Source organism: Ictidomys tridecemlineatus, unplaced genomic scaffold, assembly GCF_052094955.1.
Source record: "Ictidomys tridecemlineatus isolate mIctTri1 unplaced genomic scaffold, mIctTri1.hap1 Scaffold_270, whole genome shotgun sequence".
Lineage (NCBI taxonomy): Eukaryota > Metazoa > Chordata > Mammalia > Rodentia > Sciuridae > Ictidomys > Ictidomys tridecemlineatus.
In genome coordinates this window covers 197,108-212,971 of record NW_027522357.1, presented here as the reverse complement: position 1 = coordinate 212,971, position 15,864 = coordinate 197,108, and the positions used below count along the sequence as shown (strand labels likewise).

General features: G+C 38.8%; 1 pseudogene across 1 annotated transcript in view; it reads right to left on the bottom strand.

Annotated features, from left to right (window-relative positions):
* The window catches only part of LOC106145573 (syntaxin-18-like), a 69,490-nt pseudogene extending 65,848 nt beyond the window's left edge, over positions 1 to 3,642 (bottom strand). The window contains exon 1 of the transcript XR_013432907.1: positions 3,597 to 3,642. The product of XR_013432907.1 is annotated as a syntaxin-18-like (transcript). The remainder of the gene's footprint in view (positions 1 to 3,596) is intronic.
* Positions 3,643 to 15,864: the final 12,222 nt, after the last annotated feature.

The following is a 15,864-nucleotide window of genomic DNA, read 5'->3' as shown; positions in this document are numbered from 1 at the left end:
CTGATTGATCATGAAACACTAAGTATGATTTGCATAATTTGCCTCTGCAAGAATCGAGCATTGTTCAAGATTAAAGAGACTCCAGTAGGTCCCTCTGGCATATTGTAAAAAGTTCCCTGTAACACAAAATCATTATTTTTTCATTCAATCAGTGGACACAGCTTGCTGCTCAGTTTAGTATGCAGCCAAAGGCGCAGCCAGAACAACCACTGCTGTACAAACGTTTGCCAACTACTGATAAGCTGAATGATTTTTCACAATTTGGAGTCCACTAACTACATTCCAAATCCACTCCCTTCAGCCTTAATTGAAAAATGCATCAATACCAATTACTAAAAGTCTGAATTAGAAGTTCAGACTAGCATACCTCTAGACCCTGCTGAAGTCACACTGCAGGGATGAGTCCTGTCCCTATGCAAGAGGACTCCCTGGGACCAGTCACCCACAGAGAGCCTGGCACAGTCACAGACATTCCACTGTGCTCTGAGCAGCCAGTTTTTTAGGAACTAATATATGAACCATTCCTTTCTTGTTCTTCTTTTCTTTCGACAATTGTTTAGCAAGCAAGTTCTAAGGGCTGGGCCCTCAGTGACTGTGGAGCCAGGAGGGGTGGCAGTGGCAGGGGCTCTGACCGGCCTGCTTTCTGTGATCACAAGCCTCTGCAGCTCTTCCACCCCCCTCCTGAAGCACCAGCCCCCTTGTCTTCCAGAACATCACCCTCTGCAGCTTCTCTCTTCAGCCTCTGCCTTCCTTCACAGGTTTCTCTCCTATGTTAACCTCTGACCTTTCCTTGGCAGTCTTTCCTTGACACTTGACTTTTTTTCCTTACTTAGCCCTTGGCTCTTTCCTTGACACTTCCTTGCTGCTCCCCTCATTCCAACCCACAGCTTAGTTTGCCAGGTCCGTAAATAGCCACCCAGCCCCCCTCTCTCCCATGCTCCGGCTCAGCGTGCTGCACATACCACTGTGGATCTCTCTGGTGTTCTGAAAGCAGCATGTCCCAGTGGGATACTAACACAACTGCTCACACTCCACTCTCTCGTGTCCTCTGTCCCTCCTGTACCCATTGCCCCAAAGACAAACCCTTGATCCTCTCTTTCCAAATTCCCCAAGTCAGAAAATCAAATATTTCGACCCTTCCTTCTTTTTTCACCCACAAATGAAGCTGGTCCACCAGTGCTACCCACTCTTCCTGTTAAACATCTATCTGCTCCAGGCATCACAAGGGCTCCTCCTCCTGTACTTGTGGCGTGAGCCTGCCTGTGCACCACAGCACAGCAAGCCACCTCCTGTCTGCCCCTGCACTCTGGTACCTGCTTCTCTGCCTGAGTGTCTTCTTTCTGACTTCCAACTTCTACTCCAAGGTGCAGGGCCCAGGGAGGTTCTAAAATGCAGGCTTCTGGTTAATTCCCACCCTGCCTGCATGCAGTCTTCCAGGGCATTCTCTAAATGTCTGCTAAATGTTAGCTGAATACATAAAGTACCTTATCCCATCAGTCTGGAAATCTTGACTATCTTTTTCATGTATAAGTCCCCAATATTTAGACTTATATATTAGATATTAGTGCTCAGAAAGCACTGCTGAAAAAAATGTGGCTGCAACATAATATAGACTGTATATTAATTCAAAAGAAAAGGATTCCAGAACAAAAAAGAATATTTCTTATGATTCCCTTTCTGATTATAGTCAGAACAAGAAAACAACTTACATATTCTTAAAAACTAAACCAGCATGGTTCATTTTGTATACATATTGAATCTACTACTTCCTTGCACTAAAGTTAAAATGCTTCTGTTATTTTACTTACCTACAGTTTCTAAATGCTTCTGAAGCCAAGGAAAATACATTCCTGTACCAGTGAGCACAGATGTTTCCACCTGGTCATCCTCTTAAATGGTCTTTGTCAATTCTTCACTGAAATCACTCATACCTATTACAAACTGAGAATATCAATTACTTTTGGTATATCTTAATCCACAAGTTTCTGAATTGTACAGAAAAAACAGCCAATAATAAATATGACTTGAGCAGCAAGATCCATTGCATTGTAGGTTTTTTAAAATTATATATATATTTTAGTTGTAGATGGACACAATACCTTTATTAATTTATTTATTTTTATGTGATGCTAAGGATTGAACCCAGTGCCTCACACATGCTAAGCAAGCACTCTACCCATTTAACAACTCCAACCTGCAACTGGCAGTTCTTTTAAAGTAAAGAATGAATTTGCCAAGGCCTGTAATCTGTTCAGCTCAGTAGGCTAAAGCCAGGTGGATCACAGTTCAGAGCTAACCTCAGCAACTTAGCAGGGCCCTACGCAACTCAGTAAGACCCTGTCTCTAAATAAAATACAAAATAAGGCTGGGGGAAGTGGCTCAGTGGTTAAGTGCCCCTGGGTTCAACACCTGGTACCCCCCCACATACCCAAAAAGCATTTAATTATGTCAGAAGCAGCCAAAATAAATAATCCATTACTCAACTATTACTATGTTCCAAGCACATAAAGATATTTCCCCTTAATTTTAAAAAATTCAAGCCTAGAGAAAGAAACAATAAAATGCAAATAACAAATACAATACAAATAGTAGTAGCTAATATTTATTGGATCTTTACTACATACCTGGTCTATTATTTAATTTGGGGCTAGGGATGTAACTCAGTGGTACAGTGCCTGACTAGTGTGCATGAGGCCCTGGGTTCTATCCCTCCCACACAGAATCACACACACTCACACTACATACTAATTGTTTTCTTCCACATTATGTTGAAAAAAACTAAGGGAGTGAAATTATGAAACTTGTCCAAGGTCACATACACACACACAAAATGAGGACAAGGAAATTCAGAGAACATAAAACTACTAGGCATGACTAGAACTAGGACAAGAGATAGGTAGGAGGCAATGATATTGCAGGTGGCAAACGAAACTAGAAATACATATGCAAAAGCGAGTTTGGAATTAATCCTCAAGAGGCTCAGTGTCTCTCTCCCTCATTTCCCACATCGACCCAAGCATTAAAGCTTCTGATCCTACCACCTAGAATTTCTACAATATTTCCTCTTCTCTGGAATTCTACAACACCCTGAAATTGTGTTAATCACTGCATTAGCTTTCTAACTAGTTACCCTGCCTAAAATACTGCTTTTCCACATTACTACCAGAATTAAATCCTTTAAAGTCAATTTCCGGGGTTAAACACCTAAGTTTGAAATAATATGTGACTCTGAATGCGACCCAGCATGTACTTTGAGGAGTTATAACACAAATTCTCTTTTCAAATCCTCAAAAACCAGAATCAGTAACACATGGTTGCCACAGTAACCAAAGCTTCTCCAGCTGGCTCTCATTTCCCAGAACCCAAGGTTTTAGAGCATAAGGGGAAAAAACTCGGAAGGAAAATCCTCAAAAACCAGAATCAGTAACACATGGTTGCCACAGTAACCAAAGCTTCTCCAGCTGGCTCTCATTTCCCAGAACCCAAGGTTTTAGAGCATAAGGGGAAAAAACTCGGAAGGAAAACACGGGTAAATCCAAGCAAACCCTTTTTGTCTTCTAAACAAGTAAGCTCGCAATTATACTCGCAGCACTCACCCACCTACCGTCGGAGCTCCGCAGGAAACCGCCTCCACTCCAGAAGAAAGCTCTCACCGGAAATTGTTAGCGTGCACTTGCTCTGAGCATGCCCCAAAATCTGCCTTGGGAGCATGCGCAAAACCTAGCCCCGCCCCAACTCCTCCTTTGAAGGTTGGAACGAAGTTGCCCGCCCCTTGAGCCGGTACCGGCAAACGGAAGTGAACCAAGAACTGACTATAGGCTGCTGCCTTCCCATTTGTTTGGCCAGAGATTTGCATCATTCTGTCCCATCCAGAAGGTGTAAGATTTCCATTGCAAATAGAGATTGTGGAGAGGGGACGGCGGCTGGACTAGGGGAGTAAGATGTCACTTTACCTGGTGGTCCTTTGGATTTTGCTTCGCTTTCCGACGGGAGTGGTGGTGCACACCTGTAATTCCAGTGGCTCAGGAGGCTGAGGTAGGAGGATTTTGTCAGTTCTACCTTTGGTTAAACAATCCCTGCGAAAGGAAACCACATAAGCAGTAATAAATACCTAGAGCAAAGGACTCATCAGGTTATGTAAAGCCAAATCATAGAATAAGGAAAAAATAACAAAGAATTTTTATTTTAAACCATTAAGTTTATTACACAGTTAACTAAAACACACAGTGCATCTGTTTCTACCTGATGGATCATCTCCTTTTATCCTGAAGAGGTTCTTTTAGCATTGTTAATAGTAGAGATCTATTGGCATTGAATTTTCTTACTTTTTATTTATTTTAAAATGTCTATTCTGCTTTCAGTTTTGAAGAGATTTATCCTGGATTAGCAGTTTTTGTCTTCTAGCACCTTAAACCTTTCCATTAACTTTAACCTCTCATTTCTGATAAGAAGTCAGCTATCATTTTAGTCATTTTTACCAATGCATAACACACCACTTTTTTCTAATTGCCTTCAAGACCTTTTTCCTTCTAATTGATCATTTACAGTTGACTCTGATGCATCTAGATGTGATTTGCTTTGTAACTAACCTTAGTATTCACTGAGTTTCCTAAATCTCTTGACATCTTTTTTGTTAATTTGGGATAATTTTAGTCATCATTGTCTTAAATATTTTTTTCTGTACAATTTATGCCTCTATTCTTCTAGAAATGTAATTATATGTATGTTAGGTCACTTTGTATTGATAGTAACCAAGTCTCTATTTTTTTCTTTCTAATTTTTAGACCAGATAATTTTTATTGGTCTATCTCCAAATTAACTTTTTGCTGTTTTTGCACTATACAATCTGATGATAGATTTGTTTCATGAATTTTTCGTTTCCAATACCGTACTTTTTATTTCTTTTAAAAGAAATTTTTCATTTATATGTTGACACCCATATCTACGTATTCATTATGATTAAGCTTTTCTTTAACTCCTTGAAATTAGTTATAAAAACTATTTAAATTTTTTCTGCTAATCCTAACATCTGGGTCAGCTCACGGAACTTTTTTTATATGTGATATTTTCTCTTGTGGTTCTCATTTTTCTATCTTCTTTGCATTCTGGCAAAATTTAATGATATTCTACATGCCTATAATCCCAGCGACTCCGGAGGCTAAGGCAGGAGGATCAAGAGTTCAAAGTTAGCCTCCGCAACTAAGGGATGCACTTAGCAACTCAATGAGACCCTGTATCTAAATAAAATGCAAAAAAGGGCTGAGGTTGTGGCTCAATGGTTAAGCACCCCTGGGTTCAATCCCTGGTACCAAAAAAATTTTTTTAATTATATTCTGGTCATTTATAGATGATACATCATAGGAAGTCTGGATTATGTTTTCTTCCTATAAAGGATATTCTGTTTTATGTGTCATGCAGGCTAATTACTGGTGAATTGTTTTGATCATATTAGATTTGGTATTATTATTATTATTATTATTATTATTATTATTATTATTATTATTATTATTATTATTATTTGGTTCCAGAGATTGAACTCAGGGTACTCAATTACTGAGCCACATCCCCAGACCTATTTTGTATTTTATTGAGAGACAGGGTCTTGCTGAGCTGCTTTAGCACCTCTATTTACTAAGGCTGGCTTTGAGCTCGTGATCCTCTTGCTTCATCCACCTGAGTCACTGGGATTATAAGCATATTCCGTGCCTCACTAGGTTTGGTATTTTTCTTTATTTCCATATTTCATGGTGCATTATACTTGTACATAATGGTGGGATTTGTTGTTATGTTTTCATACATATGTACAATATAGTGATAAAACTTAGCCAATATCATTCTTGAGTATTTCTCTTTTACCTGCTTTCCTCTCTCCCCTAATCCCTTTCCTCTATTCTACTGATCTCCCTTTGATTGCCCTCAGATTCCTTTCACACACACACACACACCTTTCTTTTCCTTTTTCCTTTCTGGCTGCCTCATACATTTTCAGCATGAATCAATTTTGGTTTCAAATTTAGGTCTACCATTTTCCCTTTACACTTTTTTGTGTGGTTCTTTTTGCTAAGGCTTATTTATGAACTCTTAATTAAGTACCTGATATATTAGTGAAGCTGCTGCAACCTGACTCTGCTGAAAACCTAATTTCTTCCAACATTGCCATTTAGCATCATCTTCAGTCTCCTTTATAGCAGTCAAACTCTGCTAAGCCTTAAAGAGTCTCATCTGGTACATTCATATCAAAAATAAATTTCCTCCAGGCTTTTAGTATTCTCTCTCTCTAACACACACACATAATCACATTGCACCCACCATAAATAGCTCAGACATTCTTGTCCACAAAATTCCAACCACTATGATAATCTTGCACTTTGATAATTTTCTCCTTAACTCAGTATGACCACCATCTTACTTGAGCTTCATCTCTCTGAAATTAATACCTGAAAATGTTTAGTTTTTCTAGTTTTATACTCTTTTGTGTCAGGAAAACAAATCCCGTACAGTAGAACTATAACAGTTTCAAGTAAAAGTACTAAATTAGTTATATCCTTGCCCATCAATAGTGGTAGAAGCACTTAGGTGAACTTACATAGAAACTGCAACATCTTACGTACTCAACAACAATTTCATTGCCCATGGAACCCAAAATTAATTGAAAGAGTAAACCCCAAAATGGATATCTGAAAAATAAACTGGTCAAAATTAGTAAGGCAATCAGAGTTAAATAATCATATATTTTACCAATAGCACTAGCTTAAAAGTATGGGTCTACAATAAGTAGAAAAATACAAGTTAATGGCTAGAGTCATAAAAGTTTCTATTATGATAGGCAGTCTCTTATGATGCTTTAATATTATATGATAGTTGTGAAATGATTACAAGCTAATAATGAACATAATCTATTTGCAGATTAAAATGTTCTTCCCTGTATTATCTACAAATTTTAGATACACCTCAAAATGCCCTGGAAAAGAAATTTCTTAAGTCTCATCAAAATGAACTGCCAGGTTTTTTCCTACATTTGACATGACACAGTGCCAAGATTTCTAGTCCTGAATACACACTTTCTATAGGGAAGAGACATATATCTTGGCAATTAATAGATCATTTATCTCATTTCATACAGCCGATTTTAGTCGTAAGAAAAGAAATGTTTATGTATTCATTCTGCTGACTTTAGTCTATAATCTAATCATGGATCAACAAACTTTTTCTGAAAAGAGACTGATAATAAACATATTAGACTTTGTAGGCAAGTCTTAATTGCCACTCAAATGCCAGTGTAGCACAAAAACAGCCTAGACTATGGGTAAATAATATAAGCTTCTGTGTTCTAATAAAACTTTGTTTACAAAAGCAAGTGTCATTGTTGGACACCGTGGTGTGCTCCAACAGTCACAACTACTCAGAAAGCTGAGGCAGGAAGATTACTTGAGCCTAGGAGTTCAGGCCAGCCTGGGAAATAAGAAAGAAAGAAAGAGAGAGAGAGGGGGGGGAGGGAGGGAGGGAGGGAAGGAGGGAAGGGAGAGAGAGAGAGGAATGAATGAAAGAAAGAAAGAAAGAGAAAAAAGGAATGAAGGGAACAATTTAAAAAAACAGTGTCAGGCTTACAGCTATGATTTGCTCAACACTGTTCCAGAGTATTAATGTTATGCTCACAATAGATGTTTGGCTAGGCTGTATACATACATACATACATACATACATACATACATACATACATATATACATGAAAGCAATTCTGTTCTTTTGTTTGCTTTCTTTTATTTTTTCCATTTTTTTGTTGATACATTATAGTCGTAAATCATGGCAGTATTTGTCGTTACATATTTCCACATGCACAATATAACACTACAGTTTGGCCAATATCATTCCCCAGTATTTTCCCTTCACTCCTCCCTCTCCTGGTCTCTTTCCTACACTCTACTGATCTCCATTTGATTTTCACTTTTTTTTTTCCTTTTTCCTCTCTTGCTTCCACATCCGAGAGAAAACATAGGCTCCCTTGATCTTATGAGTTTAGCTTATTTTGTGTAACAGAATGTTCTCAAGTTTCATCCATTTTCCAGCAAATGACATAATTCACCTTTATGGCTGAATAAAGCTCCATTGTGTGTATATGCCACATTTTCTTTATTTATTCATCCTTGATAAGCACCTAGTTTGGTTCCATAGTTTGGCAACTGTGAATTGTGCTGCTATAAACATGGGTATGCATGTACTACTCTAGTATTATGACTTTAATTCATTAGGATAAACATTGAGTAGTTGTATAGCTGGGTTATATGGTGGTCTCCTGCCTAGTCTTTTGAGGAACCTCCATACTGATTTCAATAGTGGTTATATTCATTTATAATCCTATCAACAGAGAAAAAAGTGTCCCTTCTTCTCCACATTCTCTCTAGCATTTATTATTGTGCATATTCTTTTTTTAAGTAGTTGGACACAATACCTTTATTTTTATTTATTTATTTTTAATGTGGTGCTGAGGATCGAACCCAGGGCCTTGCACGTGCTAGACAAGCAATGTGCTGTTGAGCCACAACCCCAGCCCCATATCGTTCATATTCTTGATGGCTGCTATTCTGACTAAAGTGAGATGAAAGCTCACTGTAGTTTTGATTTGCATTTCCCTAATTGCTAATGATGTTGAACATTTTTATAGATTTGTTGTCCATTTTTATTTCTTCTTTTGAGAAGTATCTCTTTAATTCATTTGCCCAATTAAGCTAGGTTATTTGAGGTTTTGGTGTTAAGTTTTTAAAAGTTTCTTATATAGTTTGGATATTAATCCTGTGTCAAAGAGTAGTTAGCAGGGCTGGGGATGTTGCTCAAGCGGTAGCACGCTCGCCTGGCATGCATGCAGTCCAGGTTGGATCCTCAGCATCACATACAAACAAAGATGTTGTGTCCGCCAAAAACTAAAAAATAAATATTAAAAAATTCTCTCTCACTCTCTTAAAAAAAAAGAGTAGTTAGCAAATATATTTTCTCCAATTCCTTAGGTTCTTTCTTCATGTTACTAATTGTTTCCTTTGCTGTGCAGAAGCTTTTTAATTTGATGCCATTCTGTTTATTAACTTTTGTCATTATTTTCTGAGCTTTAGGAGTTCTAATAAGAAAGTCATTGCCTGTACCTATATGCTGGAGTCTCAAATGTATATTTTCTTCCAAGGATTTGCATAGTTTCTGGTCTAATTCCTGGGCTTTTGATCTCTTTCAAGTTTGTACAGGGTCTAATCTTATTTGTCTACATATGGATAACCAATTTTCCTGGCACCACTTTTTTAAAGCCTGTCTTTTCTCCCAATATGTTTTTGGCATCTTTGTCAAGAATCAGATGAGTGTTAACTGTGTTGGATCTTTTTCTGTGTCTTCTCTTCTTTCCCATTGGTCTATGTATCTGGTTTTATGACAGAGCCATGCAGTGGTTATTTCCATAGCTTTGTAGTACAATTTGAAGTCAGGTATTGTGATGATGCCTCCAGCTTGCTTTATTGACTTAGAATTGTTTTGGCTATTCTGAATATTTTATTCTTCCAAATGGATTTCAAGACTGTTTGTTCTAGTTCTGGAAAAATGACATTTATTATTATTATTATTATTATTATTTTAAATTTATATATGACAACAGAATGCTTTACAATTCATATTACATATATAGAGCACAATTTTTCATATCTCTCATTGTATACTAAGTATATTCACACCAATTCATGGGTATTTTGATGGGAATTGCATCAAATCTGTATGTTGCTCCTAAAACCAATTTCAAACATATACAATCATATTAGTAGTGATTTTAGTGTCCAAAAAGAGATCTACTAAACAATAATTACTGGGCTGGTTTGGTGACTTGTAGTCCTAACTACTCAGAAGGCCAAGCCAGGAGGATTGCTTGAGTCCAGGTGTTGGAGATCAGGTTAGGCAACATAGCAAGACCCCCATCTTAAAAATAATAATAATTACTGATGTCAAAACACATCTCAATCATTATGTTAGTCACCAACTCTTCATTGTTTTCCTTGAAACTCTAATATACAATTAGTGAATGTCAATTTAGGACTAATTGTGCTGTTTTATAGAGGAGAAAGCTGATTATAATAGTAAGTGAAATCATCTGTCATGAACTGATTTGTGTTTATTTAATCACAATTATCATGCTGATGACTCTACATATTAAGTCTCCACCTATAGTCCCCTAGGTGCTAATTTTAAAAAACGTGAGTTTTCATTAAAAATAAGAAAAGAAACCCCTCCATATGCATTTCAATAATTCAAATTGTATCATAATTTGACTATTAACACAAGGGAAAATCAATGCAACTAATTCAGATTTAAATTCAAGATTACACAGTGCAAAAGAGGGAATAGTCTTGGAAAGGGAAGTAGAAAAATGTAAGATCCCTCTTAGAGGTCAGAAAAAATAAAATAAAATTTCCTTCAGAATAACAACTAGACATAAAGCTTTCAAGAAATGTTAGCTACTAGCTTTCTTCTCTGACAATCGGTTTTGTCAGTTGGTTCCCACTAAGTTGTGGACTTTTTCTGACCAGGACCAGATATCTTGTCTTTTGATTTTCATCCACTCCCACACCATGCTAGGGCTTTGGTAGCACAAAATGAGAATTAAAAATATGCTTTTGAATTAAATAATTTCTTCCCTTACGGATAAAGATAAGAATCTCAAGATCTTAGCCTGAAGACTAATGTCCATCTCTCTGCCCCCACCTGTCCCCGCCTTAAAAAAAAAGCAGGCCACTGTCTCCAGTTTACACCCTCACTCACAGTTCCATTCACCTTCCCCTTTCCTAATCAGAGGGATCTTGGGGTGGGGCTTCAAGGAACCTCAAGGAGATTGAAGGGGAGGGAGCCTGGAACCATAGACTAGCTGTGACAAGTCATGGGTGGGATTTGGTAGTTCAGAAAAGGAGGTACCAGACCAGGAATGGGGGATGGGAGTGATGGTGAAGTGGAGTGGGCTAGTTTAGGATGGACCAGAAATGAGACATTAAGGAAAGCCAGAAAGGACCAGTTGGCGGGGGGGTGGGGGGTATGGGTGGGTGACTACTAGAATCATGTGGAGGGTTGCTTGTGAGGTCACAGAAGCAAAGGCAGGTGATTGGACGAGAAGGAGAGTTCTAGTTGCCAAGGCAGCGACTAGAGGAGAAGGGCTTCAGTCCATGAGAAAGTCTTGACTAGAGAAGGACGGAGCTCCAGCTCCGTGTGTTCTCCAGTAGAGTCTGTGGATTGACCCCCAGATATCCCTGCTGAGGTGTCACCCGGGAAAGGCTTAAGCCTTCCCGGGCGCCACCCCTCTGTGCTTTGCTACCCACCCCACCCGCCCCCCTGAGCCCCGCCTCCGCCCCCTGAAGCCCGCCACAGCCTACTCCACCCTGTCACCGATTCCCCAAGGTGACCACAACATGGCTGCAGCGCCAGTGCTGCTCTTCTTGCTGTTCGTGCTGTGGCTGACCTGGCGAGTGCCGGGCCAACTGGACCCGAGCACCGGCTGGCCCTTGTGGAAGCACAAACTCTGTGCAGACGACGAATGCAGCAGTGAGTGCACAGGTGGGCGGGCAGCCCAGGGTCTCCGTGGTGGCTCTATGGGGCCGCATGGGGCTCCGATCCCCCGGTCCTCTGCCCCGTGGGCTGGGCTAGGGGGTCGTAGGATGACGGGTGGGGCGCAGGAGTGACAGAGCCTCAGGACCCTGCGTGTGTCCCCTCCGGCTCTGCTGGCGCCTCAGCCAGCCCGCTCAGGTTGCTGAGATGCTGAGCCAATGGTGCAGACTTCACCAGCAGTCAAATTCATAGACCAATAGTGAATGGAGGGCCTGGGGTTGTAGCTCAGTGGTAGAGCGCTTGTCTAACATGTGAGGCACTGGGTTTGATTCTCAGCACTGCATACAAATAAATAAAATAAAGGTCCATCAAAAACTAAACTAAAAAAAATTAGGCAAAAGCTTAAAAAAATAGTAGTGAATGGGAATCTCAGGGTTGAGAAAGACCTTAGAAGCAACTGGTCCAACTTCTTAATAACTGCATGTTGGACTCCTGCTGTTTAATCAAACGTACCCCAGGCTGTAACTCATACTGAAATTCCACCCCTACAAGCTCTCAGTTCTTACTGGAATTCTACCTCATTCACAGAGCCTCAATGCAGGTCTGTATCCAATTCCCTTTAGTCTCTCTTGATATTACTGTGTTCTTTTTAAATAGCTGTCATCTGTCCATTCAATAAGTAATTGTTGAGTATCTCTGCCAGGTGCCAGATACTGTGTTAAGCCTTGGCTCATTCCACCTGCAAATCTGCAAACCAAGACTCCCTCTCTTTCAGCTTTCCTAAAATTTTAAACACAAGGTATCACCAGCACTAAATCCATGTTTGTTGAATGTGACCCTGGTCTATATATCTCTGGTTTTAAATTTTCCCTTGAGTGAATATTGTTCTGGTAGCAGTTGTATGGCCATTGAAGTAGTGGAGAGTAGACTAGAGATTGTTCATTTTATAATTGAAGGGTCTAATAGCTCTAATTAGGATTTTGAAGTTTTCTTCTCTGTGTTAATTGTCTTTAGGAGAGCCAAATATTCCAGGCACTGTGACTCATATATTTAGTGAAACACTCGATGAATATTGAAACTGAAGAGAGACAATTCTTATTCTATAGCATAAAATAAAATAGCCATTTCCCCTTTCAATTTTAGAGCTACTTATAACAGAAGGTACTCCTGTTGATGCTGCTGATACAGAAAACCAACTAGAGATAAAGGTCGAAGAGCCAGAAGATGCCACCACCATACTTTTCTTGTTACATTCATTCTTGCTTTATTTGTCTAAGATGGTAAGTTTGACATAGTTTCTTCAATTAGAATGTTGATTATTTATTAGTTTTTAAGTGGCTTCTGGTCATGAAGTGAAGAACTTAAAATGTCTTTATGAAAATTACTCCTGATCCTTTGAGTAGATAGCTCCTGAAACAAAAGCCATAGGGGTGTGGCTTTAATGGCTACTTGGTTTAGCACATGAGGAAGATTTGCTGTCTACCAAGGCTAGACATTTACACACCTGTAAAAACTTGGTTCTTCCCCTCAGAACCCTTCATTCTGGCAGGGAGATAACAGCATTCACTTGAAACACAGTAAGATAATGGCAGAAAGAGAGGTATTTATTCGATGGTAGAACATTATTGTCCATAAATGCATTTATTATGGTTGGAAGGGTGATAAGTAAGGTCAGAAAGTGGTTGAGATGTGTTTGAAGCACAGGCAAAGGGCAAACAGGAGTCTGACATGTGGTTTGTTGTTGATTAGACAGGCTGGGGTGGTGGGGGAAGCTGGCAGTCAGAAGAAATGTGTTCAGAGAAATGGAAACATGAAGAAAGGATATTTGGGGAGGGCAGGAGAATGTGAATAGTTGGTGTTGTAAAGTGTGAAGTTGGAGGGGGATGGGCCTGTTGGAGAGGCCAGCAAATCTTAACTGAAGTCATGAGCCAAAGTAGCATTAGACCATTAATAGTGGGGATCCTTAGAAAGTTTTAAGAATGAAAAGGAATTAGGTTAGATCTGTTTCTTAGAAAGAGTCACTTAAGGCTGATCTTTCTAAAGAAAATCATGATTCAAACAAGACATTTAATCTGTCTAGAAGCTTATCTAAGCATTTTAGGACTTACCTCCCCCCCATTGGTATTTGTTGATATTGGACTTTTAGAATTTAATTATAGGAATGAGAAAGCTTTTAGAGGTTGGAGGTCCTAGGGCCTTTGTGACAGTAATCCTCCTCAACTGAAGTTGTTTCCTGTAGATTGTGTTATTTCAAGGCTTGTGTAAGAAAGATGATGTTGTTGTTTTCCTTGTAAAATGTATAGATTTTGAAGCCAGGTAGATGTGGTTTCAAATCCCAAGGTTATCATTTAGAAGTTTGGGCAAATAAGTAAACTTTTGAAAAAAGTTTTCCTCATCTGAAAAATGTAGATAATGCTTACTACAATCATAAGAATTAAATGATTTGACAAGGTAAAATGTCTGGTGAGGTGTCTGGCATTTTGAAGGGTTTTACCCCTACGCACCCCCTAATTCTCATGTAGGCAGTCAGAAGGTGGTATAAATCAATGAATACCTGGGGAGGAAAGACCACCAGGGTGGAAAAGATGTGGTGGGGAGAAACAAATCATTTTTCAGTTGGCTCCATGTTTGTTCATGATGGTGGCAGCCACCTGGGTAAGGGGTATGTACAAGCCAGGCAGTTAGAATAATGATATTTCTAGTGATTAAAGCAGTCTTCCACAGTCATAATTTGATTATCAGAATGAATCAGCATCACTTGGAAAGTTAACAGCCTCATGATATGGAAAGGATTTCTTTATTCATATTTTTAGGTATGCACAGAGCCCTCCTCTAGGTCTAGGTCGGGGGACACGAATGTGGTGCAGGTGTGTCAGTGATTGTACGGTGATAGGTAAGACATAGACGTGAGTGGCAAAGAAGAGGCACAATGTTAAAAGACTGATTTGAAAGGAGATTTCAAAAAGGCATTTTGATGGCCCAGTATGTACAGGACATTGTGTGAGGACTAAAAGAGTCTAACAGGTATAAGGCATGATTGTGATTTTTGAAAGCCTTAAGAAAAGGACTTAACAAATATATGCAAAAATTATGAACAAATCAATGTAAAATCTTAAACAAGTAGTATGATATCTGATAGGACTGGAGAGTAATAGGCTCTGATGTGTTTGGGAGATGTGCACCAATCAGGTTCATTGATCAATGGAATCTTAGTAGAATCTTAGTGTTAGAAGAAACCTTGGAAGGCTGTTAGTCTAGTTTCTCACTCATTGCTGTTATTTTCTTTACTGTGGCCCTGACGAGTAGTTATGAGGCCTGTACACCAGTATTTCCTAGCATGAGTCACTCTCTTACAAGGCTATATGTTCTTCTGTTGTCTAGTTCATCCTTGTATTGACTCCAAATTTTCCTCCACATGATTTCCTCTATAAAACTGAATTCTTTTCTACATAGACATCCTTTAAATATTTGAAGTTATATCTTAATTTAAAAATTATTTTTAGTATTTTTATCATGGAAACTTTCAAATAAGAGCAGAGAGAATAGTAGGGGACTATAGGTAACCATAACATACTGTACATTTTAGAATACTAGAAGAAAAGGTTGTGAAAGTTTTACCATAGAGAAATGATGTTTGAGGAGGTAGATATATTTAACTGATTTAAACGTTACATAGTGTAATCATGCATCAAAATGTCATGTTACCTACTTCAATAATTATAATGTTTGTTTCTATGTACTAGTTAAAAAATAAATTTAATTAGAAAAGCTTTAAAGAAAAGCACAGAGAGTAGTATAATGAACCCACGGGCCATCACCCAACTTAACAGTAATTCCTTGATAGCCAATATCAGTGAGTTTTTTTTAATTTGTTCTAATTGGTTATACATGATAGCAGAATGCATTTCGATTCATTGTATATAAATGGAACAAAACTTTTCCTAGTTGTACACAACACATTTGTATTCCTACATGTACCTCGGGAAATAAGGTTCATCTCATTCCACCATCTTTCCTATCCCTATGCCCCGTCACCTGTCCTACCTCCCCTTTGCCCAGTCAAAGTTCCTCCATTCTTTCCATGCCTCTTACCACCCACCTTACCCCCATTATGGGTCAGCATCCACTTTCAGAGAGAACATACAGCTTTTGGTTTTTGGGATTGGCTTACTTCCCTTAACCTGATATTCCCATTCACCCGCAGATGCCATAATTTTTTTCTCTTTTAAGGCTATAAGTAATATTCCATTTCATATATGTACCACAGTTTCTTTATCCATTCATCTGTTGAAGGGTTGGTTCCAC